Here is a 26,667-nt window from a genome sequence, read left to right on the forward strand (position 1 = left end):
CCCCCAGTCAGAGCACATCACAGCAGCTCTCACTCACTGAGCACCCAGTATCAGTGAGGCCTGTGCCCTGTACCAAGTAATGGCTTTGCAGCACAGGATCGTGTATAAAGCTCAGCACAGGATCGCGTATAAAGCTCAGCACCGCCCACGACCAGGCAGGTGCTATTCCGCGCACGTTATGGAGCTGGAGGTTCCAAGAGGTAAAGCAACAGGTGGGAACCGACGCCTGGCTACCTGCACAGACTGGGCTCCGCAGCATGCCACTGAACTCATGGACTGATCGGCCCACACAGCACACGAAGTCTCACTGTAGGTACCTGAAACCTGTTCGTCTCTTGCCAGTGAAAAGGTTTCAAATCTCAGAGACAATTCCTTTTCCTTGCGTTCATTTTCCCCTTTCTTAGAGCATCTCTTCAGAGGACCATTGAAGCAAAGGGGAAGTAGGAATATGGAACAAGAGTGACAAAACAGGTCATGCTCTTTTTACCAGGGATTTCTCTGCAGGGAAATATATCCCCAAGAAGAACCCCAAGGTGGGAAGGGGGACACAATCTGCTTAAAGACGTTTGCAGCAAGGGCGCCTGGGTGGCTCAGTCAGTGGCATGTCCGACTACTGATTTCAGCTCAGGTCATGATCTCAGGGCGATGGGATGGAATCCGGGAGTTGAGCTCCTCACTCAGCAGGGAGTCTGCTTGAGATTCTCTCCCCCTCCCTCTCCCTCTGCCCCTCCCTCCCAGCGTGTGCACTGGCTCACACTCTCTCACTCAAATGTTTTAGAGGAAATAAAAAAAGTTTGCAGCAGGATTATTCATGCCAGCCTCAAACTGGGAAGAGTTCAAATGTCCTAATGTGGGGCTAGTCGAGCACACCACGACACGTAGATGATTAAATACTAAATGGGCTATTCAAAACGAGACTGTGGTTAATGCAGCTGTATGGAACGTAGAGTAACAATAACGTTAAATATCTTGAGTACAATAGCATGTACCCACCAGTGAAAACTATTAAACAGATACAATTTCAGATACAATTTCAGAACCCAATCAGAATGTCAATCAACTACAGTCTGTTATGGTGGTTTAAAGCTGCTAAAGAAATATAAACTATAGAAAGTCAAAACAGAGACCAATAATAGACTGCTATGTGATCGAAGAAACTTATATTCATGCCAACATCACATGTACATTCTGATCACGGAAATTAATTTTTTTAAGATTTTTAAGTAATCTCTACACCCAACATGGGGCTCAAACCCACAACCCTGGGATCAAGAGCCACACGCTCTACTGACTAGGCCAGCCAGGCACCCCTAATTTCTTAATCTGTGTTATTAAAATACCTGTCTATTCTATAGCTTCTCTTTTATAAGATTGTATTTATTTGTTCATGAGAGACGAGAGAAAGAGAGAGAGAGAGGCAGAGAGGAAGGGAGAAGCAGGCTCCCCCACAGAGCAGGGAGCCTGACATGGGACTTGATCCCAGGACCCTGGAATCAGGACCTGAGCCAAAGGTAGATGCTTACCAGATTGAGCCACCCAGGCGCTCTACTCTACAGATCCTTGAAAGCTGGCTTTAAAATAAAGTCAACAGCCTCCCTGGGGAGAAAGGAGGTGTGAGATTCGTCATCAGTGCTGCTCAGGAAACAGTTCCTTTAATCCTGTTTGTTTATTCCAGTCTTTGTATCTATGAACTCTTAAATCCCTTCTATTTAAATCATAGCACTAAACCTAGGATTAAAGATGCGGTGAATCTTCTGATAGAATGTACTTAACTTTATGTCTGGGCCATGTGCTTACAACACTTTTGTACTTCAGTAATTTGCTGAATGCACCGGTATGAAATAATGTGTCTGAAAACTCACCTTTTAAAATGTGTTTTATCAGAAGATGTGACAGGAGGTTTCTATTACTTCTGCTAAGAAAAGGTTATCCCAGCCCCACCATGGACTTGTACATGTTAGTGGGCTCTGAAGCCAGGCGACAGAAGCCACGGTGTGGTGAGCGTTTACATTTTGTCTTAAACATGATTAGGAAGAGGAGTTTAATGAAAAGGATTTCGATTAACTGTTGATTAGGTGACAAAATCAGACCTTCTGCAGGACAACCAGGCAATCAATGCAACTTTGAGATCTGGCAGGTGTCAGGAGCAGAAAAGCACTGATACATCACCCAGCCTCTGAACAGGAGGACGTGTGTCTGGAAGACAGATGTCACCACAGGGTCATTAGCCATTCCAGCCACCTGTTTCATGGACCACTTCTCCATGCTGTAGGCTGTCAGTCCTTCCTTCTGCCATCCTTCAAAACACTCACCAGGACTTTTAAGATCTTTTATATCATCATTATCATCACTATGACCATGATACTCCTATGCTGGATAGAACTCAGTCACCTTATGACACACCTCATTTCCACAATAAGCAAAAATCACAGAAAAGGCAGTGCCTTTATGCTTCTATTTTAAAGTAACAATTTTAACTAAATCGTCCTTACTGACCCACTTTCTCCTTTGATCTGTCACAATTTACCTGAGGAATCAAGACACAATAACCTGCATGTAAGTTTTCTTTGGATTAATCAGTTCCACATCTCAGAATTGCCCAGAATTCAATATAATGCAAAAATTAATCACTTCTGCATAGTACTGTCAGCAGACAATATTAATTACCTTATGTTTACCATCTGGTTTGAGGTCCTTCCAGTTCTCACATTTGCTATTTAACCCTCACAACCCCTGCACACAGTGAAATCTCTTTAGTCAGCCACACTGGAGAACACATTCTACAAAATCAACATCTCTGATATGAGTTCTGATGAAACAACAAGATGAAACAGGTGTCACCAACAAAAATTCTGTCCTAAAATACATAACTTAATTCAACTCGACCAATATTTACCGAATGCCTACCACACCCTACCCCAGGCAATGTGCTCCTGAGTCAGGCTTCTTAAGGGGAACAAAACCACAAAATAAAAAATTTAACCACCTTATGTATGTCCCTAAACATTAAAAAACAGAAACAAAAACAAAACACGGTCCATGAACTCCAAAAGTCTGGCAACCACTGATTCACAAGATTTTATGGCACCTTGACACTCCGCATGCCTAAGCAGCCATCTGGTTTCAGATGGGCATCTCTAGAAATGGCCGCCAGGGACTGGGCCGTGAATTACAGCTCAGAGCTATTTAATGTACAAGACAGAAATGTATTAAATGGCAATGAAGTAGTAATTACTAAATGGTTCCCTAGGGGCTCAAAGAGTCAGTAATGAACTACCACTTACTACACTAAGATTGCGAGTTACTAAACGGCACTAAAGGAACAGTTCGTTGAATGGTACCTTGGTGTCCTGAAAGAGTCATTTCCATACAACTCAGCACCAACATGCTTAGACACTAGGCCAATCCCGCTGTTTGCTGGAAAACAATGTGCCTCTCCAGCCTGGAACTCCCCCATCTGGTTAGCTGCCCGAGCAAGCACTTCATTCAGTGACACCCACCCACCAGCAGTGCCGGGCACTCATTCGGCCTGCAGCCTGAGTGTGGAGTATAGTAAGACTGCAGCCCCACTGAGTATGTCACAGTCCTGTCTCTGGTACCAATTCACACCCAAGGTTGTGGTGAATCTTCTCACATAGGTTTGTATTTTGCCATTCTGACATGAACAAAGAACATTTAAAAATAAGTCATGATCTAATTTACAAATAAAATTTGCCACATTTACTCTGACAACCTCCTCTAAAATGTCTTTTTTGTGCATCCTACTTATTTCCCTCTTCTTGGCTCCCACCTCTCGTTCCCATTCTATGCTAAGTTAGCCTCATCCCTAGCCATTCCTTTCCCCCAGTTAGTGATCCCAGCCTTTTAAATCAAAATTCAACATGAAAAGTCTATCCCCTCTAGAACGTTTTACCTGATGAGGAGATAAGACATTGAAAAACTCTCCCACTTACTTTAAAATCATCCCTTCAAATTCCAAATAGGTTTACAAAGAAAACTAAGTTGGGGTGCCTGGGTGGCTCAGTTGATTAAGCATCCGACTCTTGATTTTGGCTCAGGTTCTATCTCAGGGTCATGAGATCAAGCCCTGCATCCGGCTCGGCACTGAGCATTGAGCGTGGAACCTGCTTCAGATTTTCTCTCTCCCTCTCCCTCTGCCACTCCCCTGCTCTTTCTTATTAAAAACAAACAAACAAAAAAACAGAAAACAAAAAACAAAAACTAAGATGGTGTTATTTTTCTCCCCTAAGCTAAAGTTGCCTAGGTCTTGTTATTGCAATAGTCCCAACAGGCAAATCTACTTTTCGTGGATCTACGTAACACTCAGACAAAGGGAGCATACGATGAATGTTAAACACTGAATCACTCTGGCCTGTAAAAGAATACACACTACAAAAGCTTTTTAAGATGATAGATGATAGCCTTATCATTAGATGAACTCAAGAAAGTGTGAAAGAAAGATAAGCAATTAACCAATGAGCTGGTCAAAGTTTCAGGTGACACAGAGGATGGACCGATGAGATCAAGGAGATAACGTTCAAAGAGGCGGAACAACAGGACATTAATCATATGGATCTGGGGAAACTTTCACAGACTGAAACAAATGGAGAAAACATTCTCGAAGAAACCAGAGAGAGCCATGAAAGCAGTGCTTCCATAGTAGAAATGCTAGAATACTCACCTCAAGATGATACCTTCAAATAAGAACTCAAAAGTTATTCTTTTAAAATCCCTATTAAATTACAAAGTAGTATTTGCTACTTTTATTGCCAAAAGCTCTCTTTAGCAAAGTTTTAGGAGCAATATGAAAAGTATGGAGCATGACAGATTGCCACGATAAAGACTGGAAAAGGGCACTGGCTTTAAATGTGTGACCTCCAACGTGATGATTAATTGCGATGAAAGTCAAACGAAGACATTACTGTGTAAGAGCACAGGACAGTCTGTCCCAAATGTACCCCCATGGCATACTGATCATTTTGAACTGAAGCTACCTGGCAAACAGCTGGTGTAAGACACTCAGACCCTCCCCCCATCCCTCTGAAATAAACTCCCATATGAAAGGTGCCTCCCTGGACTAAGAAGTAAAAAAAAAAAAAACAAAAAAAACAAAAAACCTTCTCATTACCAGAGATGGGAACTTTGAAGCTGAGAAAGCTATAGAAACAAACTTGGTTACTTTTTTACTCATCTATTACCTCAGCCCAAATGCCACTTAGAATACTAATTAAAGCTCCCAAACATCTGCTTTCTTTATCCTGTCAATTCCCCACCAATTTATTGTCTCTTTGTCTAAATTGTATAAGAACAGCCTGACTTTGGTCGTTTGCTTGGGTCCCAATTTCAGTACCGCGCCTCTGTGCACACATAATAAAACTTGGGTTTTTTTCCTCCGGCTAATCTGTCTCATGTAGAATTTAATTCTCAGTCCAGCTAGAAGAATCTTAGGCCGAGGAAAATTTCATCCTCCTGTTTAACTGCATTCTAGAATGATGTAAGGGAAAATACAGACTTTTTGCTTCTTAACCAGTGAAGCTACATCCATCATTAAACCTCCCCTTAATTAGTTATCCAAAGTCTATTTGCCAAGAAAAAAAACAGTAGCTGAAGAGTTCAGGAAAATTAATCATTTAAAATACATTAAAAGAACAGCATTGAAGAAGTCAGCAACAGGTTTTCCTTCATTATGGGACAATAAAAATGGTTCAACATTTCTGTAGGTAGCCTGTCAGCCTGTGTAAAAATCCAAATAGTTATTATATTGTGACTCGGTAGTTCTAACCCATTTATCCTGTGAGAGAATCAGACTGGTACAAGGATGTTTAATGAAGCATTATTCGTAAGAGGGAAAACGTTCCATCTTTAAGAGACTGGTTAAATAAATCACAGCACATTCATACAATGGCATATGTTTCAGGTATTAAAAAGGAGGGGTCTAAATTTACTGACATGGAAAGATGACCACAATCTATTGTGAGGGAAAAAACAAAACAATGCTTATAATATGATCTTGTATTTAAGGCTGAAGTGTGCGTATGTGCGTGATGATAGCGAAACATAAGGGCGATAATTATCTTTAGAAGGTAGGTACTTGGCATGGTTTGCCTTTTACTTAGATTTTATATGCCGTTTAAACTTTCCACAATAAGCATTTCTTTAAACAACAGGAAGAAAAAAAAAACAGAAAATTAAGCTTATTTTTTTTTTTAAGATTTTATTTATTTATGTGACAGAGAGACAGCCAGCGAGAGAGGGAACACAAGCAGGGGGAGTGGGAGAGGAAGAAGCAGGCTCCTAGCGGAGGAGCCTGATGTGGGGCTCGATTCCATAACGCCGGGATCACGCCCTGAGCCGAAGGCAGACTTAACGACTACGCTACCCAGGCGCCCCTAAGCTTCTTTATATGTATAGGGAGTGGAATCACTAATGGATCTTTTTTTAAAAAAAAAAAGAACCTTTTTCTAGAGAGAGTACCAGTCGTCCTGTAATACAGGATGAAAATTCCCAGTCATCCACCAGAAGCTCCTGAGAGGAGACAGCCTGAGCCTCGGGCTGGGCTAGGAGATCCCAGCGTAACTGCAATCAACTACCCAGACTGCCATGGACAGAGCTGGCAGAGCGACCGTCCACAGTCCCCCGGCCTCCTCATTAGCACACACTCGCCCTCCTGCTCCAGGGCTCTGTGAGAGGCAAGGCAGGACAGCAGCTACTGGTTCAGGACATGCCAGCTAGGCCCTCTGTGCTCAGCCCGTGGCGCCCCGTGGGGAATCGCTAAATGCAACTTCACCAGAAGGGAGTGGGAAGATAGAGACCACCACATGTCCTGGGTCCACTCACTTTTCCACAGATGCAGCCAGGGGACCACTGGGAAAGAAAGTCTGCTTAAGATCAGTAAGCATGCCCACCAAACGGTGGCAAGATTCCACCGAGGAGCAAAGGGTCCAAAGCACGAGTTACTAGGTCCCTGAGAGGCCCAGTGGGGACCCAGAAGAGCAGTGTGCCCTGGAGGTGGTGTGGGGAGGACGGCAGAGGGCAGGCAAGATCACTGTGGGCTGAGATAAAGAAAGGCTTTCCAAGCGGAACTCAGCCTGGGCCTGAATTCTGTTCCTGGTCAGTCTCTACACCCAGACAGGGTAAGAATTGTCAACCGGGCCTGGCCCACAGGGCTTCTGGGCTTCCTTCTCAATAACCGACATACCACAGCCTGAGGAGGTGATGAGGAGCTGAGCCTCGAGCTGGAGGAAGCCATGCCAGAGGCCTGGGGCAAGAGCATTTCAGGCAGGGGAAATGGCCATGCTGAGGGCCCTGAGGGGGGCAGGAGGAGCTCGGTGGCTGAGGACCAGAAAGACAAGTCTCAGAGCCGGAGCGGAGGGAGAACAGGATAGCTAGAGTGGGGCCTGGCAAAGATGGCAGGATTGCATCTTGACAAGGAATTTGGATTTTATCCCTAGTGCAACAGAAGAGTGGAAGATTTTAAGTAGCATGTGAATGCAGCTGAATTTGTAGCCTCATTTACATTTTTAACAATCCTGACAGCTACTGTGTGTACGTCATGGATCATGTGGGAGGTCAAATGTTTCAAATTTTACTGAGTATCTATTGTTAAAACTCAGAATGAATAGGCCACAAAGCAGAGTCTTTTTCATTTTCTTTTTTTTTTTTTTAAGATTTTATTTATTTATGTGACAGAGAGACAGCCAGCGAGAGAGGGAACACAGCAGGGGGAGTGAGAGAGGAAGAAGCAGGCTCCCAGCGGAGGAGCCCGATGTGGGACTCGATCCCGGAACGCCGGGATCTCGCCCTGAGCCAAAGGCAGACGCTTAATGACTGCACCACCCAGGCGTCCCCTCAGAGTCTTTTTCTAATCCATTTTCCCCATGGGTGGTACAGAAAGCTCCTAGAACGCACACTCCCACACTCTTTAAAAACCCACAGGACATGGTAAGACGGTCCTTTCTAGGGAATGGATTTCTCTCTCAAACAACAATTTTAATTCTGGTGTGTTTCTCCTCCAAAAGCAAAACAGAAGAAAACAGTAAGACAGAAAAAATACACAGTTGGCCCTTGAACAACTCAGGGGTTAGGGGTGCCGACCCCTGCACAGTCAAAACTCCACACGTAACTTTTGACTCCCCAAAACCTGACTACTAATAGCCTACCCCTGACCTGAAGCCTTACCGATAACAGAGTCAACTAATACATATTTTGTGTCTTATATGTATTACATACTGTATTCTTACAAAAAAGCTACAGAAAATCCACATATTAAGTGCACCCAGCCATTCAAACCCAGGTTGTTCAAGGGTCAAGTGTATTCTTTTATAGCAAAGGGCGTGCTTTCACTACATTATTTTGTTACCAATTAATGCAAAGTTAGCTGTTCATTGACAACGGAGCACTTCCTACTATCTCCTTACATTCAAACTCTGATACTGTGAAAACATTTCCTCTCAGACGAAAGAACTTTTTTTAACTAGTTCAATAATGATATGGAAATAGAAAAATCACCCTGGTCTTTTGCAAAGATTTTTCCCTTAAAAGGTAAAAATAGGAAAATAGCCACTAAAGCAAATGGTCAGTACAGAGTATGATTTGCATCTTTTAGACCTGGAATGCCCTTAAATAATCTCTCCTCCAAAACTCATGAAAATATGACTACTATTTATCTAGAGCCTTCCGTTAAGCAGTTAAAGTGCTTTACAAATATCATCCTCATAATAACCCCATAAAGAGAGGAGAGTTTGCTATAAAAGTTCATAGGGCGTGAAAACTTGGCTCAGTTATTCAACAGCTTGATCCAAAAGCAATTATTAAAATTAATTTTTAACAGCAACAAAAATAATTTGGCTGAAAGAGTAAACTAATAAGCAGTCAACTAGTTACCCATGGAACATTTCCTCTGCACAAAGGCTGCCATTCGTTTCCCCAATACCCAGAATTACTTCTATGAAACCAGCTCCTATAAATCTCAAGAGCCCAGAGGACTGGTGTCAGGGGCTCTCTGGAAAGCACTGGACTCCATTTTATAGTAGCACTTAGTCCTACATTTCAAATGCCCTTACGTCTGGCACCAAATGAGCTGGGGAGAGAGTGATTTCCTAATGAATTAAGGCTGAGCAAAAGAGCCATCATTTGTTGTGCATGTGGGATCCACTAACTGCTCAAGGACATACAGATTCGTCCCAGCCTCTCCTCCCCTGGGAGCGGCACCATGCACACACCTGGCATCTTGAAGTCCTCCTGGCAGGTAAAACACAGCAAGGATGGGGAAGCTCTGTGGAGTGAGCAGTTTGTGCAAGGACGCGCTTGCTGGTGAAAATGCCAACCTCCATAAGCCCTTTTCCAGGTTCTGAGGAGCAGAGGCCATAGGAAGGAGGCCAAATCCATGGAACCTTCTACTTGGAGGTCAATGTCTCCTTTGCCAGCCTTCTACCTCCGTTGTGGACTAGTTCTCTCGTTAGCCATGGGCAAGTTTCCCAGGTAAGAAATGTATGCAGCATAAAGGCAGTTGGTTCTATAAAATAATGACAGGCTTAAAACATGCACCAATCCAGAATTATCTGATATACCCTAGAGGCAAACAGAGTAACCAGACCTGGGAAGAAGCCTTCCCAGACTCGTCACAGCATGGCATGGGGGAAAAAAGGATTCACAGTCCTCCTCCCACCTACTACTTGTGTTATTTACACAAGTTGACTTATATTCACTGAGCTTCTATTGCCTCATCTCTTAAATGGGTCTAAGACTCCACAGGAAGGTTATGAAGATTAAATATGCTAAGTAATGTGCAATGCCTGGCATAAAACAGATGCTAATTATTACTCTCTTCTGTTAGCATGAAGTCAACCTCCTGTTTTCAGTGATTTCCATCCTTAGTGCTTGTTACTCTCAGTTGCAAATTTTTTAATCCATTCCAAATGGACTACCCATATCTACTTCATACTAACAGAAAGGCCAGGGTAGTGATTTAAAATTGGCTTTGGCTCAAGCAGAGCTGTGGTTAAAAACCCAGTTGTACTACTTATTGGCTTTAGGATGATCCTGGGAAAGTTTATGGAACCAGTGACTCAGTTTCATCAGATGCACGACCGGGACATTAACATCACCGTTAATGGATTACTCGGAAGATAACTGCAAGGAGTAAACAGCTGCCTTTGTCAGAGAGCCCTGGTCAGCTGCCTTTGTCAGAGAGCCTTTGTCAGAGAGACTCTGCCTTTGTCAGATCCTCCCTGGGATCGAGGGCACCCGAAGCAAATGCCACTGCATAACAACACTTTCTTTGCTTGATCATGAGACACTAGACAGGAGCCCACACAAGTTGCAGAACAGACCTTAGAAATAAGGCTTGCTGACCCATGTTGATTTGGGTGCCCATGCTATGTCTGAAACATTAGCAGATGACAAGGTTTAGCTCTACACTTTAAAAGCCTCTGTGGGTAAAATACACCTGAACAGTCCTGACCCTGAATCTGGTCTGGTCACCGTCAATGCCCCTGGGAGAATGGGACTGGTGTGCCTGGGCACTTGGAACAGAATTGGGAGTACTTCCAGCCGGCCCCTTAGGAAGCAGGCTCCTACAGGGAAATGCTACTGGTACAACTATATCCACCTTCTTTGGCCAGGGAGTCTCTTCACATCTCCCCTGGGTCTCAGGAGGGTGGGAGATAGCAAGAAAGCTCCATCCTCTGTGCATCTGGGTAAAGCCCATTCATTTTACAGAGAAAAGAATCTACTTTTGAAGTCCACCTCTAATATTAGAAAAGCAGTCCCAAATCAGTGCTTCTCACAGTGTCTGGCACATAAACCTATTGTTTTCGACTGCAAGACTCTACCCATTTTATTGGAAGTCTTTAAGAAATACTCTAAAATTATTTTGTTATATTTGAACTTAAAATTGTGGTGAAATCTATATTGCCTCTACAAATATAAAAATACAAGCATCAATATAGCTCATATTTAGAAAAAGAAAAAAAAGGACTAAAAGATTCAGGCATAGGGAGATGATCTTGGGACCCGTTAGAGTGATACTTTATCAGAAAGATGTAATTATTGAATATACTTAAAATATACCAAGTGCTGACCCATTTGATCGTCACAAAAATAATGATCCCAATTCACAGGTGACAGGACCAAAGCAAGAGTCTAACTTTCCAAAGAGCACTCAGCTGTAAATGTCAGAGCTGGTTTCAACCCTGGCAGTCTGGCCTCAAAGCCTGGGCTTTTAACCACTCTATTTTTAGTCACAGCTTATAAATGCAAGTTCAAGACTCTTTCTCCAACATGATTTGCAGGAGAGCCTTCACCTTCCATCTACAACATGGGCAGTATCAACACCTCAGGAGTGCTTCCTATGCAGGCATTTAGGATCCCTGGTTCCTATTCCTGTAAAGCCTTAGGGCAGACTAATCCCCTCCCAGATCCAAACACCCCTGGTACATGGAGGAGAGAGGGGGAGAGGACAGGAGTCAACCTTGCCCCAGTTGAGAACCATTATAGTAAACAGAAAAGGAAATCAAAAGGACATCAAGGAAATTTAAACAAGAAATGCCTGTCAGAAAGCAAAGGAAGATAAAGAAATGAGAGACAAAGGGAAGACACACACCAGATTTCCTCCCTTTTCCTGCATTGTTCAACTGGTAATTAGACTAAAACAATCCAAACTTCTGAGAAGCCATCAGGACTCAGCAGTTAACAGAGAACTGTTTTCTGAAAACAAATCCATATATGGTAGGCATTCTTAATCCGTCCTTTCATAAACTCTAAGCTTCAAGATTTCAAATTAACTTAGGACCTGCCAGACAACCATCATTCTACAAATCTGACCTCCTGATGGGAGTATGGGGAAAAGCCCTCGGCTGTGTTCAGCCTCATCTAAGAGAACTCAGACTGTCCCAGAACAAAACACTGACTTTGGATTCAAAACCTGCTTGCTACAATAAGAACCCATATTCTGACAAGGGCACCACTCATTTGGCTTCAAAAATAAAGACAGCCAAGAAGGTCCAGCTGATGGATACATGAGAAATAGAACACTCACACTCCTTCCTCAGGCTGCCCTCCCTTCTCTACCATCAGATGGGGCGCCAGCAGGGGGAGACCACCCAGAGGCAACGCCCCTAGCTGACTACAGAGAGAGGCTTACCTCTGCAAAGCTGGGGTTAGGATGTGGGATTCGACGTGCCCCATGATGCTTATGCTCCTCAGACCTGGAACATCTGCCACATAGCTACACCGTCTCCAACACCACCTGCTCGCCACTCCTCCCCCTTGTCCTCCTCCTTCATTCTGCCCTCTACTCTCTTTCCCCTTCTTCCATTTCCTTGGCAAATCCAAACCTCCTTCCCCAGGCTTCCTTTGTAACTACTCTAACAATGGATTGCTTCTGAGGACATTTTACGCAGAAATCACAAAGCCAGAAAGGGATTTTGGCAAGAATTCCAAAGCAATCCCATCCAGATTTCAGAAAACCATGCCAGAAGATGATCAGCTCCCCTAATCCCTGGTATGCATACTGACAAGTCCCAAAGAGAACAGGAAAGGATGCTAAAAGGGAAGAGGATGTGGTGACCCGCCCAGCTCCCCCTAGGGAGGTCTCATTTACAGTCTTTCACAGCCTTGGCAGAAGACAACCATAGCTCTCCTTCCATCTCACCTCCACCAATACTTCCTATTAGCCTGCCTCTTCTCGCTGACATCAGCATGCACAGCGACATCCCTGGAGGTCCACATCGCTAACAACCTGGACTTGTTCGTTTCCGGCACTCATCTTCGAAGAGGCAGCTTCATCAGCCCACCTGCCCTAATTCAGGAGAAGCCACCCCGGCACATGGGCTGCTAATTCTGGTTTTCTTGAAGCACATGCTGGCTTCTGGGAGAGCTCCCTTTGCGGGCCTCAAAATGTGAAGTGTCAAGTCTCCTGATGATGATTGCTATGTTATTTTCAGGCTTTCTTAAAAGTATCAGGCACTTCACATTCACAAGGACACTATTAGCTCTCTTGCAAGAAAGGGATGAGTTCAAATAATTATATACCTCTCCTCCCTAGCCAGGTAAACATAAAGGATATTCCGTCATACACCAAAAATGCAATTTTTACAACTTACACTTTAATGCTGTTTATCGCTAGGAAAGATACCTTTTAGAGTGTCTACAACCCCAAGACAGGATTCAGGACAAACTGATCTAATCTTCTAAGAACTGAAAAGCTCCTTCAAAGTGCACACTTCTTTGGGCCTTGGGACATCAGAGCAATAATCTGGAATAAGGAACCAAATGAAGGCAAAGGCTCTGAGCCTACCTCCAGGTGAAACCAGAGCAACTTCCCATTTGTTGAATAGGTATTATTAAGCGGCATTTATTAAAACATTTGGTAACAGTTTAGTAAGTCTATGCCAGAGAGGCATTAATGTCCATCAGCCAGCAGGGTGAGGCAAAACATGGTCATGATTACCCTGAAAAAGTTCTTTAGCAAGAGCAACAAACCATTATCTCAAGAAGCTTTCAGAACAAGTTTTTCAGTAGCGCATTAGACGAATGGTTGATATGTTTCTTTACGACAACTTTTTATAGTGTCTCACATTTTGTGGGTCAGGAATGTGGACAAGGAACAGTCTGGGTGATGCTTCTGTTCACGGGACAATGTCAGGGGTGGCACATGGTGGGCGGGTGGGCTAGTCTGCAGAATCGAGGTGGCTTCATGCACATTTCAGTGGGGATGGATGGAAAGCTGGGTTCAGCTAAGACTGTCCACGGCATCACCTGCCACAAGGGCTACAAGGCAGACCTCTTCAATGGCAGCTCAGGGCTGGAAAAGCAGCGTTCCTGCAAACAAGCCAGAAACCTCACGGCCTTCTATGACCTAGCCTCGGAGGCCACACGATGACACCGTCTGTCATACTTTACTGGTCAGAGTAGAGATAAGCCCACCTAGACTCAAGGAGGTGGACCTTGCTTTCAGGTCTAGAAGCTCCCCAGCCACCTTGTATAAAACATAATTCAAAGACCCTGAGGTAAAGGTAATTTGCACTTGAGCCTGGATGTGAACATTCAGAATCGCTTGTTTCAGGGGCTGAGCCTGACAAAAAAAGAACGGGAGTGATTGCTTTTCAAAAACCTGATCAAAAACAGCAGGGAAACAGCCCGATAGCATTATCCACACTTGGTAAACAGACCTGAGGTTGAGAAATTGGCCATGAGCCCTATTATTACCAAGAAATCCTGACCTGACAAGGCAGAGATTTGTGTAACTGGACCAATTGCTTTTCTCTCTCCAGCTCCGTGCCTTTAGAAACTTCCAGGAGAGATTTCACTGAGGCTGCCTTCCCTTGAGAAGTAAATCCCTAAACCGCTTTATACTCCTCGCGTCTGAGGCATCCCTCGCGCTGTACACTCGCTATTGTATTTTCTCTTACTCACTGCATCGTTCTCATAAAGGCAAGAGACGTGTGAGAGGACCCTGACCTGTGATCACCTGAGGGAACCACCGATGGAAAGCACCTCCGGGCACGCAGGCTACAGCAGCGGTTCTCAGCCAAGACCGGCCGCCCCGCCCCCGCGGGCTGCCCACGTCTGGGGGGCGGGGGCGTTCCGGGGCCGCTGCTCACCAGCCTACATCGCACACAGCGCAGCCCAGGAACAAGGAACTGTCCCCACAAGACGTCAAGCGCCCCAAGGCTGGGCAGCCCTCCTGGGAGGCACCCACTCTACTGGAGCACACGGCTGAGCAGACCCCTGGTAGAGGCCTCACCATCTTCCCCGCGGACTTCCTCGCGGTCCAATGCACACACGCAGCAGCGCCACGGGAATACCTCCATTTAAAAAAGCGTTCTCCTGAGTCAAAAATCCCAATTCTCAGGAAATCATTCTTTCCCTTCATTTTTAAGAGTTCCTTTTACTTTAGGTGACCGAGCCATCCAGGAACACTAAAGACAACAAAAAATTAAACATTCGGGGCTTCAGTACTCCGTGGCTCCCGTATGCCCTGCTCCTTCATTTCTCAAGATCCTGGGCTGGATGTTGATGGGGGGCGTAAGCAAACCCCGCCACGGAGTCACAGCTCCTCTTCCAGCCCCCTGTGCAGCGTGGGAGGGGCCTGCACATCTGTCACCTTCCAGCAGGACCACGGCAGCCCTGAGGCAGACGCGGCCCAAGCTGGCCAAACACACCCCCGCCCTCCGCCACGTGTGGCTCGGACACCACGGAGACCCGCCTGCGCGCCCAGGAGCCGCTTTCCTCCCCGCGGTGGCGCGCGCTCACGCTGCCGGCTCTGGCCGTGCCAGTCCTACCCCGCTTTCGGCCTATACATCAATAGCCATCCACTTACCACACAGAAGACCTTTTATGAACTCCTAGGTTCACCTTTGGGGAACTCCGGATCGTCATTTTTATTGGGTCTCTTCCACCACACATTTGTAAAGCTACTTCCTATTTCAAACATTAATTGCTGTTTTCCTCTTAAAACAAGGTTTCAATGACACCACTACATGGCACATAAAACCACAATTCCCTCAGTGAAATAAATTACATCGCTGGGCTGGTGCAACCGGCAGCAGCAGACTATTAGCAGGCCAGGCCCGTTAATGGTGTGTGATATGTTGCCATTCTCCCAAGACAAACATAAACACTTTCTATACAATTTTTGGCTTTGCATCCTCCTTTCCAACTAACATTTTACCCCAGGAGGTCGAACCTCAGCTGTCCCACGGAGCAGATGGCCGCTGGGCATGGCCCTCACGGGGTAGGCATTCCTCCCAACAGACACAGACTCTCAAACCAATCTGCCACAGGGCTAATTTAATTTCTAAATGACTATTAATTTTACCTCTCGTCAAATACACACTCTAGAACGCCTCTGATCGTAAAGGCAAAGGAAGCCCTGGGAAATGCCCGTGTCCAGAAGCTGTGTGCTGCGGATAAAGGGTAAACACAGGCCCTGAGCGCCAGGAAACTCCGACTCCAGCAGGCTCTGATACGGAAACAGCGGCAACTGTGTGGAGAAGGCACGACAGCCCTCACAACACCACCAGCTACACACATGCTTTGAGCACCGGGGGGGGGGGGGGGGGGGGGGGGCGACAATTCAGAAGAAACTTTCAGAAACTCCTGGATTACTCAGGCAGACTTGCTTCTATCGTAGCAATTATGATCCCTACCTACTAGGTATGCCTTACCTAGGTCATCTCAGTTAATTCTCTTAACTCCAGAAGTGGGTAAGATTATCCCCCTTTTACAGAGAAGGAAGCTAAGCCCTAGGAAGATTAGTAACTTGCCTAACATCACAGAGCCTGGATGTGGAGAGCAGAGACTGGAACCCAAGCCTCCTTGATGCAAGGCTAGGCCTTCGCCACCACAAAACCCGCCCAAACACCCACTCAGTCCAGCCCCAGCCCTGGACTCGGCCCCAGCACTAAAACGGGGCTGAAAAGGGCTGTCTCCCAAACATTCTCTTCTCCCAAGAGCCTGATACATAATAGCTCTCTAATGTTTATTAAATGGTAAAATACTTAGACTGCATAATCAGCAAACAAAATCCAAGCCTGTGTATTTAATCATTCCCATTTGAGGCTATAGAAAATGCATATTGCTTAGTTTCAGCGTGAGCTGGGCTGCTTGTTCAGTACAACTGGGCTCCAGTTTTAAGGACCAGAAGACAAGGACCAAGACATCCTTGGGACCTGGCCAGACTGGAGGAAAAACTCAGTCCTTTCATGAAGACCCTACGGTCCAGGTGTTACCAACAGAGGTTGATTAAACTGGGGTGGAGATCAGGGATTTAATCTTGGTTCCTAGGAAAGAGCACAGCAGGGGGAGGTGATCAGCTAGAAAAAATACAGAAGGAATAAATGGAAGAGCAGACAGGCAGGGCGTATTAACAACTTCTCCGAATTTTAAAGTTCTCTGAATTGTAAAACCAAGAGCAAGATACTTGCAAAATAACCACAGACTTTGATTCTTACACTCCTACTCTCTATAAAACTATACTTACATGATTTATACCTTATTCGGGGAGTAATCAAAATCATGAATATGAACCAATCTTTTAACTTATTAAAATTTAACCCGTATAAACGAGAATCCTATGAATATACAATTCCATCACATTTGAGCATTTAATTTTGTAAACATGAACGCTACCATATAAACCTCCATTAACTTCCTTTCTGCCACTGTGGTTACAGACCCCCATAGATTGCTTTAAAAAAGATAAAAGAGAACTACTGAAATGAAACTATGCCACATGCAATAAAATAAGTAAAGAAATAAAAAGTATGCCTTCATGAACAGGCAATGCCACCACACTTCTCCACTAGAAGGTCTGCTTTCTAAATTACCCTTCGTAAGTGCTGAGGGCTCACAGCTGGGGAGTCAGGCATTCCCACCACACATTTGCTTATACTTTTAAGAATCCTGAAGAGAATTATCAGGTATTCCCCACATGTAAATGACTTCAAGAAACTAGATATTCCAAATAAGCTGTTTTTGTCAACATATATGTAGTATTAAAAACTGAATTTGTTTCTAATTTGCATGGTTTTGCACACAGAATATTTTCAGTTCAAGTAAAACATTTCCCATTGACTTGCAAAGCCCCATGCGGGCACTGCACGCGAGGACAGGCTCAAGAATAACTTCATGGGTGTGGAACAACAGCCCAAATGAGAAGTTCGAACACCAGACTGAGGACACTACCACTACAATCACGTCCCAAAGCCTATTTTCACCAAAAAACAAAGTAACAGTTAATGCCACTGTGCAAAATGGAGCTTGGTCTTTTATTCAAACTCTAATAATCTAGCCAATGGTACTCATTCTTCATCCTGCTATGGAGACCAGCTCAGACCCACCTCTGGTCTACAGCACACCTGCCAGCTCTAGATCAGTAAGGCCTGTGTGCTTTAATACGGAACAGAAGCCGCTAACCCAGCTGACTGCTTCTGTGTCATCAATCAGGGTTAGACTACGGCTCACCTCATGACCCACCGGGAGATGGGATGTCTGCCGCCGCTTATTTCCTGGAGAGAAGCAAGAAGACATCACAGGAAGTCACTATCAGCAAAGTCAGGTGAACCAGTGAAAGGGCCATCAGGGAGAAGGAACTTCCAGACAGAACAGTGTTCCCTCTCCCTGAGGAGGCAGAGAAAACTCCACATGAAAGTGGTCAAGTTGCCCAGGGTTCCAGAGGAAGCACACTCACCCCTGGACATCAAGGCCACACAGTGAAGCCCAAAGGTCAATTTAAAGAGACACATATACCTCCATCCAGGCTAGAAGGATGGGATGATGGGCAGATGGACCAGGTTCATCAGGTACATGAAACTCACCAAGCAGCAAACAACAGCATGTCCTCACTCAGTATTTGTGAATTTAAACAAAAATTCCTGACCTTACAAATTCTCTTTGGTAACGTAAAAAAAATTTTTTTATTATTAAGTAAACCCTACTCCCCACCATGGGGCTTGAACTCACAACTCCCGAGATCAAGAGTGGCGTGCTTTACCGACTGAGCCAACCAGGTACCCACTCTTTGGCAACTTTTAATCTTGAATTAACCTCCTGTAGCTATTCTAAATTTTAAAACCATGTAATGGTCAATCTTTTTTTGTGAGTTAACTGGGAAGGTCACAGGGAGAGAGACAAACAGCACTGCCTTGCCTTACGGGCCTGCAAGCGGCAGCGTGGCTTCCCACGTGAGTTCCTCAGTCCAGCACACTGCAGGGACATAGTTTACGTGCTTGCGGCCGGTGACAGCAGCCAGCGGTGCAGTCTGCAAAATGCGCTTGGGCAGTGGCAGCGACCCTGATTTGCTGGCTCATGGTGTCTGTCAGTACAGAGACCTGAGTCCTCCTCCCATCACTGCAGTACCCCGGTCACATCCACGCCATCTTGTACACGTGCACTTCCACAGTAGACTGAAAAGTTCCCCGAGTCCCAAGGAGCACATCCCTCTGAAAAGGAAGGCACAGGGCCACAGGAGGAGGATGGGCCCCCAGTTGCCGGTACTGTTCCTGGGTGGAAGGGCCACTTCAAGCCTGTTTGTTCCACAGGCGTCTGGATTTCTCCAGGGAGGCTACGAGGGGGGCCATCACCTCTCCACAGCCCGGGCTCTGTGCAACTCCACAGGGCACCACTCACACACACAATATGGCAGTCCTTCCTCCTGCCCACCCCCAAGGCCTATCTTTCCCCTGACTTCACCACCAACATGAAGCAATCTGTTTAATCTCACCACGTCTCGATTTTCTTATCTACGTGTAATCACAATAAACTACATACAAGCTACTTGGCACCACTTCTTACACTTTTTTCAGCTTATAAAAATACCTCAGAGAGCACTCGACGAGGAGTCAGTGAAGACAGGAAGATTTCCTATCTTCACTTCTTTCGTTCATTCACCTGCAAAGTGCACAGTAAGCACCTACTACGTGCCAGGGACCAAAGTTATAAAGGTGAATGGGCATGACAGACAAGGGCCCCTGCCCCCATGGGCTTTCGGGCAAGTCATTTGTTGCGTTTAACTGAAATCAAAGGACTTGGACAAGCTCTTTTAAGTCCCTTCCAGCTCTCCTATTCTGCACTCCCTGCTTTCCTGCCAAGAGGGGACTGAAGCATTCTGGAATGTTCTGCTTCCCTGAACACATGCTATTTTTACTCCATGTACATATAGCTCAGGCTGCAGACGTGTGACTTATCTCCATTCTGCCAAGCATAAATGACTCGTTTTCATCCCAGAGTGGATTCGACTATGTGGAGCCCTACGCTAGAAGGCCTACTGGCATGCACATCTCAGGCTCCTTGGCACAAGGACCCTCACAGCCCCATTCCTCCACACAGAGGAAATCTGCTTCCTTCAGATCAAAACTACAGAAAAACAGGAGCAGGGCTGCCAGGGCTTCCTCGCATGTCGCCTGGGTTTGTTTATTTCTTCTTCATCAACTCACATCATTTCTGACACTGCACTTCAACTTCCTGGACACAGCCAGGGAGAAAAGCTTTTAAGAGGCACTGAAGTACAGCCAACTTCTGATCAGCCGCTGTAATGAAGGAAAGGAAGAGCACACGGCCAAGGCAAGACGACTCTTGCCTCTAAGTACTGCAGGGTGAAGATTTCTTGAACAGAAGGTGGAGACGCATTAGGGCAACAAGTGAAACTTCCCCCCACCCCCCCAAAAAAATCACCCTCAGCTAACATTTCAGGAAAACACTTGGCTGGAGCTTTACTTTTGGGGAGTTCCCAAGAGCACCACATCAGCAGAAAGGGAGATGCCTCCAGTTTCCATTATCACTTTATAGGGGGAAATATGAGCTCCTGAATCAAGGGGGGGGAATAGATTTTGATAAGAATTCTACATACTGAATCCATGATTAAATGCACTTCACAGGGGTTAAGGTTTTTGTTAGCACATTGTAACAGAAGTTTTGTTTCTCAGGGCTAAGTTCGTAAATTCTCGACAGAAATGTATGCAGTAGAGAGAGAGAAGCTGGAGAGAAGCAAGCAATCAGACAGGAGACAGTAAGAGTATGAATGAAGATGGCTACGGGAAGACCTGGGCCCCAGAAACAAAGCAGCAAGCAGCAGTGCTGTCAGCACCTGATGTCACTGTCCTTCCTGTTCATATGCATGGGCATTCCAGAAGGGACTCAACACTTTATGACTATGTCAGACACACAAATCACCCTCCTCATCCTCCCAATCTCCCCACTGCCACCCCGCCCTGCCCTGCCCACCCTGGTCACTTTGCTTCCCCTTCAGAAAGAAACCAGGCTGCCTTGGGGAAGGGTGCCAGCTGGTGGCTGGTGCAGAGAACTATCTAGTAACCACTACTTTTTTCTTCTCTTGGAAGAATCTTTATCATTCTCCTCCTCCTCTTTCCCCCGTTTCTTCATTAATGATCACAGAGAATCTAATCTGAAAGTTAAAAGTCCAGGATAGAATCCCAACTCCCCTACTGCCCTCCTGGGAGACCATGACCACGTCCCAGAACCTCTCTCCGCCTCACTCTCTAGCCACATGGGTAGGAGTACGTGTCTACCGAGCAGGGCTCTAGGAAGTAGTAGACGTGAACATATGGAACAGAACAAGCAAACAGAGGGCACACCTCCCTGCCAACTTCCCACCGTAAGATTTAACACTTTGAACGCTGCTCAGCTCAAAGGAATGTGATGACCACCATGCCCCAAATAAATCACGTCAACAGGTGACTGGCAGCCTTCCTCAGAAGTGAAAGACACGATTCCGATTCTAAAGGAGCGCTCTTGTCTGGTGGATTCCTTTCTCTCCAGGTGAATGTCACGCTCCCGAGTACCTGGCAGACAGGTATGCCGGGCCACGGATCAACTGCTTTAAGTCACCAACTCACGCAGAGCAGGAGAAACTCTGTTCCTGGCCATGGTGCCCGGAATGGTGACTGTGCTTCCCCAGGCCCTCCCCCTGGGGCCACAGAAACGCAGCTGCAGGCTCCCTGGGACGGAAAAGGCCAGCACCCACGAGGCCCTGCTCCATCCCCAGATGCCAACTCACCGTGATAAAGACCTCAAAGGGGCTAATGAAATTATCTCCTCTGCCTTTTATTCCTCAGTAACAACCACAAAATTAGATGAAATGACCCCCTGCTCCTCTAATTTAAGGCCTATTTTATTACCTTCAACCCCAATTCTCTCTCTTTTAAACAAATGTAAGACCCTGAAGACCCACAAGCCAATGGGATTAGTAATTGACAGCTCCTTTATCCGGGCCGTTCTCCAGAGGGCGCTTCTCCTTCCCCCAGGGTGGGGTCACCATCAGTTCAATCTTCATGCTTCAGAGACAGCCCCTTTGAACAAGATCAGATGTTTCTCCACCCCTGCCTGGTGCTCCGCTCAAAGGAGCAGCAGCCCCTTCTCGCTCAGAGCATTAATGTCAACTCAGCCAGAAAGGCGAAGGCAAAAGGAAGAGGTCAGCATGGTTAATTGTCCACCAGGCTCAGATGCAGGCCCCCTCAAACCAGCACCTTGGGAGGGCTGATCACCCCCATAAAATGTGAAGTGCACTTTGAACCCAAGAACAAGGAGAATGAGGACTATTTTCCCCAGCCTGCTGGGCTGCCATGGGAGCTCCGGCTATTTGTTTCCTTTTCCAGTTTGTGACCATAAAGGGGAGGAGGACACCCTGTAGCAACCCCAGGCAGGCGAGGGGAAGGCAGGGAGGTGAGCACCAGGCGCGGCCCTCAGGACATAAAGGAGAGGAGAGATAAGCATCAATGCAGGGCTTCCTCCAGCTTTGAAGAAGGGACCTGAGAGAACAGGATTCCAGAAGTCTCAGAAACTGCTCCATGTAAGAAATTCTAAAGAAAAGGAACCATTTAAAATGCAGAGTATTTACTCTTCATCGTTAAAAGACACGAAAGAGGAGATTCTTTCACTCTCTTGTCTATTTGGGAAAGTTACTTTTATTAACTAGTTATCCAAAGGCTCCTTCCCAGCCGGGTCCCCATAATTGTAAAAAGATGCTAAGGAACAGGAAACAGCCATTTCTTAACTGGAAAAGGACATGACAGGGATCAAAACAACAGTCCCTTCATAAAGCAGAAGTCCAAGAGCTTCCATGTACAAGCAAGTTTTCCTGGAAACATGTACTTGTAAGTTATCTTTGAAATCAAGAACAGACTCCTATCGTGGTTAAGACAAACCAGACAACAAATCACAGCTGACAAGCGACCTGATCGAAGGACAAAGTGGCTCCTAAATGATGCACTGACTGTGCCCTGGAAATGGGGGGAAAAAAGCAAACTCTTCCCCAAGATGTCAATTCCTGGGCGCAGCTTTGCCATGAAACGTGAAAGCCTATTTTGGAGACTCTGCTTCTTTAAGAAGAAGAAAAGAGAAAGGCTTCAACTGACAAACAAACAAACAAAAAAAAACAGTCACCTGAGGGGAGATGGGCCATTTATTTTTTGTGTGTATCTATCACCAGCTGCCGTCTGGGTTCCCTGCCATTTCGGCAGCGAAGGACATGGTCAGTTAGAGACCAGCATGCTCACGACACCAGAGCCTGTGTCGACACCAGAGCACAGCTGCTGTGTCCGCTAGCTGCCTTTGCTCTCATGGCTCCCAAATGTCTACCCCGGACACAAGGGGCCCATGCTGGACAGTGTCTTTGGATCAAGGCCAACACTCCAAAACAGCTACAGTAAATACACACACACCCACCCTGATATACAAATTCTACTGAGGCACCAGCAAGCCCATCTTTAGGAACAGTCAACATTTCATGAAATAAGAAACCACCTCCCCCCAGACACACAAAACACAAAGTTCAGAAGCTCTAAGAAAATGCGGGGACTCTATCACTTCTCGGGCTAATGAGAACGATGTGGGGTGGTCCAGAGTCAACCAGAGAATGCTAGTGAAGTGTGTGCACGCGTACCCATGTGTGAATGTCCCACATGGAAGAGGACTGGCTCAGGAACTTGATGACCTGACCTACCTCATTTGTTTTCTAACTCGATTAGACTTGTAGAGAATCTGGCATCTCCTAGAAGCTCAGTGAGTGGATCCTTACCCACTGTAAGCACGCCCCATGATTTGGCCGTGTGAAGACCAGACACAGGGCCACCACCTTGCACCCAGCTTCCGCAGGAACAGTGCAACACACAATAGGCAATAATACCTCAAATTCCAAAACCTACTGAAAAGCTAAAACTCACTGGTATCTTAACATCTGGGCTTTTAAACTGCAATTTATTTCCTTAATTTATTTTTCAAGTATGATAGACAATCTGACTTTCATGGAGACTGGAAATTCCTGGGCAAAGCTCAAGTCCTCACGCTACCCAAGCCCTAGGAAATTTTAAGAACGTGAATAGGGTCAGCTGAGAGTCAAATTTCTTGTACTGCCTTGTCTTTCACTAAATTCTCGCACGCAGATGTGTAACTGGGGCTCAGCACCAGGGCAAAGAAAGCACAGTTATGTGATTGCTTTTACGTGGGACTTGTAGGCCAGGACCTCTACTAGGAATGCAGAAACCAGAAGACAACCCCTTTCTCTTTGCTTCAGTGCTGCACACACCTAACCAAAACAGCTGGGAAGGACAGACACGAGTGCTCATGAACAAGCAGGAGAGGAAGGCAAAAAAGCAAAGACTCAAGACCATATTCTTCTCCGTGAAGACCCAGATGCCATGCTGGTTTCAATATTCAGTGAACCACCAGCCCGGGGCTGCTACTCCCAACCCCCATGAGGAAGCAAAATGGCCTCAAGCCAATCAGCCCACATCTCAAAGAAACCGTCCTGCCGAGAAGTTTGGGGAAGACTGCGGTGCACTGATTTAAAAGCTTTTCGCTAACCTTATTTAAACCTCAACTGTGTTTTAAAAAACAAATGCTCAAACCACTCAGAAACATTTATATTTCCTCTAGGTTGTAAATTGGGAAAGTCTATTGTTTGCTCCCTTACTGCCTACACATTCAGACACACGTTCAATCCTAGGGCTGAGCAGGGCTCCCAGGGTCTGGCTGACAATGGCCTCTCCCAGGGCAGCCAAGAGGGCTGGCTGCTCACGGCCACAGGCTGTCAGTTAGCACATTAGTGCTCCGTGACCTAGCGCCACTGATTACTCCACCGAAAGACCAGGACGTGAAAATGCCTGACTTAAGGATAAGGAGTCTATTTAAACTCCTATTGACTTAATATATTACGGTAAATTCTCAATTACGCATGATAATATGAGCAAAGAGGCATAGAATCAATCCAAAAAGGCACTCTACAAATCATTTACTTGGTTTAGAAATACACTGATTTTTTGGTCACCGTACTTTAGCTGAGGTTACAAGGGTTTTTTTTCTAGTCAGATGTATTTATTCATTTATTGAAAGTCTGTTCCATGCCAGGAAACATGCTAGGTGGGACATGGCAGCAAAGGAAGTCACAGACTGGAGGGAGAAGTTGTGCAGGAACCCGTAGTGCAGCTCATATGGCAAGCAAGTGTGCTGGGTGAGCAGAGAGGTGGTGACTGGTTCTGCTGTAAAGCTGGGGGGAAGGCTAGGCTCCAGAAAGCCTCTCGCTGCAACAGTCTGATAAATAACATATGAAATTTGGGCTGGGTCTTAAATGAAGAAAAAGAATCCTAAAAGACCAACTCACATGGACGGGGGAAGGGAGCTCCACTCAAAGAAAACAATGTTAGTAATGAGAAGGCCAGCAATGCCCAGGAGAAAACCAGCCAAGTAAACACCTTCACCCCGCAATTCCCAGCAGGGGCAGACGACCACTTCATACCTTTCTTACAGGAAATGTTGCCCTATATATATGGATTTTCTTTCTAATGAATGAGAACTTTGGGTGGTTATCAGAACGCATCATCATGGCTGGAGTTTGCCTACAACCTACCTGAGCACAAGCAGGTCCTTACCTGTATGCGTGCTCCTTAACAAGAGGCAAAAACAAGCCAGCTGTGAATTCAAGAGTCTACTTCCCAGGTGACCTGAAAAACAACAGGAAAGGGCCATTTTTGTTAATTTGGGACAAGTAGTCTTTTAACACTCCCAGGAAAGACCTGCGGACCATGCCTAGGGCTCCTGGGTCTCAAAGCAGAGAGTCTGGCTAGAGGGTTGGGTCAGGGAGACCTGGGTTAGAATCCCAGTGCTGGAACTCAGTGACCCGGTAACTGTAAGCCAGATACTTAACCTACCTTTGCCTCAGTTTCCTCCCCTGCAGTATCCTTCTCAAAGGATATCTCAAGGATACTTTTCAGCCACGCTGAGAGTCACATGACTGAACATGTGATGGGTTCACTGCCCTCTGGGAGCTTACAATCCAGGGAGACAGAGAAATAAACAGGCAGTAATCAGGACCCTGACGCAGCTGACAGGAGCCAAGTGAGAAAAACACAAGATGATATAAAGACTTTACAGAAGCCCTAGCTGGTCCCAAGAAGGGTCGAAGGAAGCTCACCAGAGCAAGTGATGGCCACCCTGAGATCTGACAAGCAGGAGGTGGCCAGACTAAGAGGACAAGCAAACAGCCTGCCAGGCAGAGGCACCAGCAGAATGGGATGCCCTGAAGTGAGAAGAACAGAGTGACTTTACCCAAGAAAGGGGTTAGTGACCACTGGAGTATTTCAGGGGCCAAGAGGAAGACTGGCAAGACACGAAGCTGTAAAGGGACAGAATCACAAAAGGCCTTGCAGCCATTTTAGAGAGTTTGGAATTCGCCTTAAGGCCAATAGCAAGCCTATGAAGGCTCTTACAGAGGAGAGCAGCATGGTCCAGGAACACCTCAGAAAAGAAGGTATTAGAAGGAGGCAATAAGAGTCCCACTCAGCTACCCCAAATGCCACATACCTGGTCCGTGTGGAGAGCACTGAGAGAAAAGGCTCTCAGGCTGGGTCCCCTCTCCAGTGAACCACTGCTTCCCAGTTCCTCCGGCACTGGGCAATTCCCCACAAGCAGACACCCCATTGGGAGTGGAGTCTGCCTGACCCAACACACCCTCCAGAAGGTCAAGAAGTGCCTGGTGTCACTGTGGTTCTCAAAGTGTGGTCCCCAGACCAGCAGCATCAACATCAACGGGGAGTGTGTTAGAAATGTGAATTCTATGGGGCGCCTGGGTGGCACAGCGGTTAAGCGTCTGCCTTCGGCTCAGGGCGTGATCCCGGCGTTGTGGGACCGAGCCCCACATCAGGCTCCTCCGCT

The 26,667-nt window shown here is 46.1% G+C and overlaps 1 protein-coding gene across 6 annotated transcripts in view; it reads right to left on the reverse strand.

The window, feature by feature from the left end:
• The window catches only part of LHFPL2 (LHFPL tetraspan subfamily member 2), a 151,336-nt gene that overhangs the window by 110,381 nt on the left and 14,288 nt on the right, over window positions 1-26,667 (reverse strand). For 4 of the 6 annotated variants that reach the window (XR_008957470.1, XM_026498737.4, XM_057307053.1 and 1 more), the window contains exon 2: window positions 25,386-25,457. The exons of 1 other annotated variant lie outside the window; for it this stretch is intronic. The gene's annotated coding sequence lies outside the window, so the exon portion shown is untranslated. Of the gene's footprint in view, window positions 1-25,363; window positions 25,458-26,667 lie in introns of all 6 variants that reach the window. One more of the 6 variants, XM_057307052.1, reaches the window with a different exon arrangement.

This window comes from Ursus arctos, unplaced genomic scaffold (assembly GCF_023065955.2).
Source record: "Ursus arctos isolate Adak ecotype North America unplaced genomic scaffold, UrsArc2.0 scaffold_5, whole genome shotgun sequence".
Classification (NCBI taxonomy): domain Eukaryota; kingdom Metazoa; phylum Chordata; class Mammalia; order Carnivora; family Ursidae; genus Ursus; species Ursus arctos.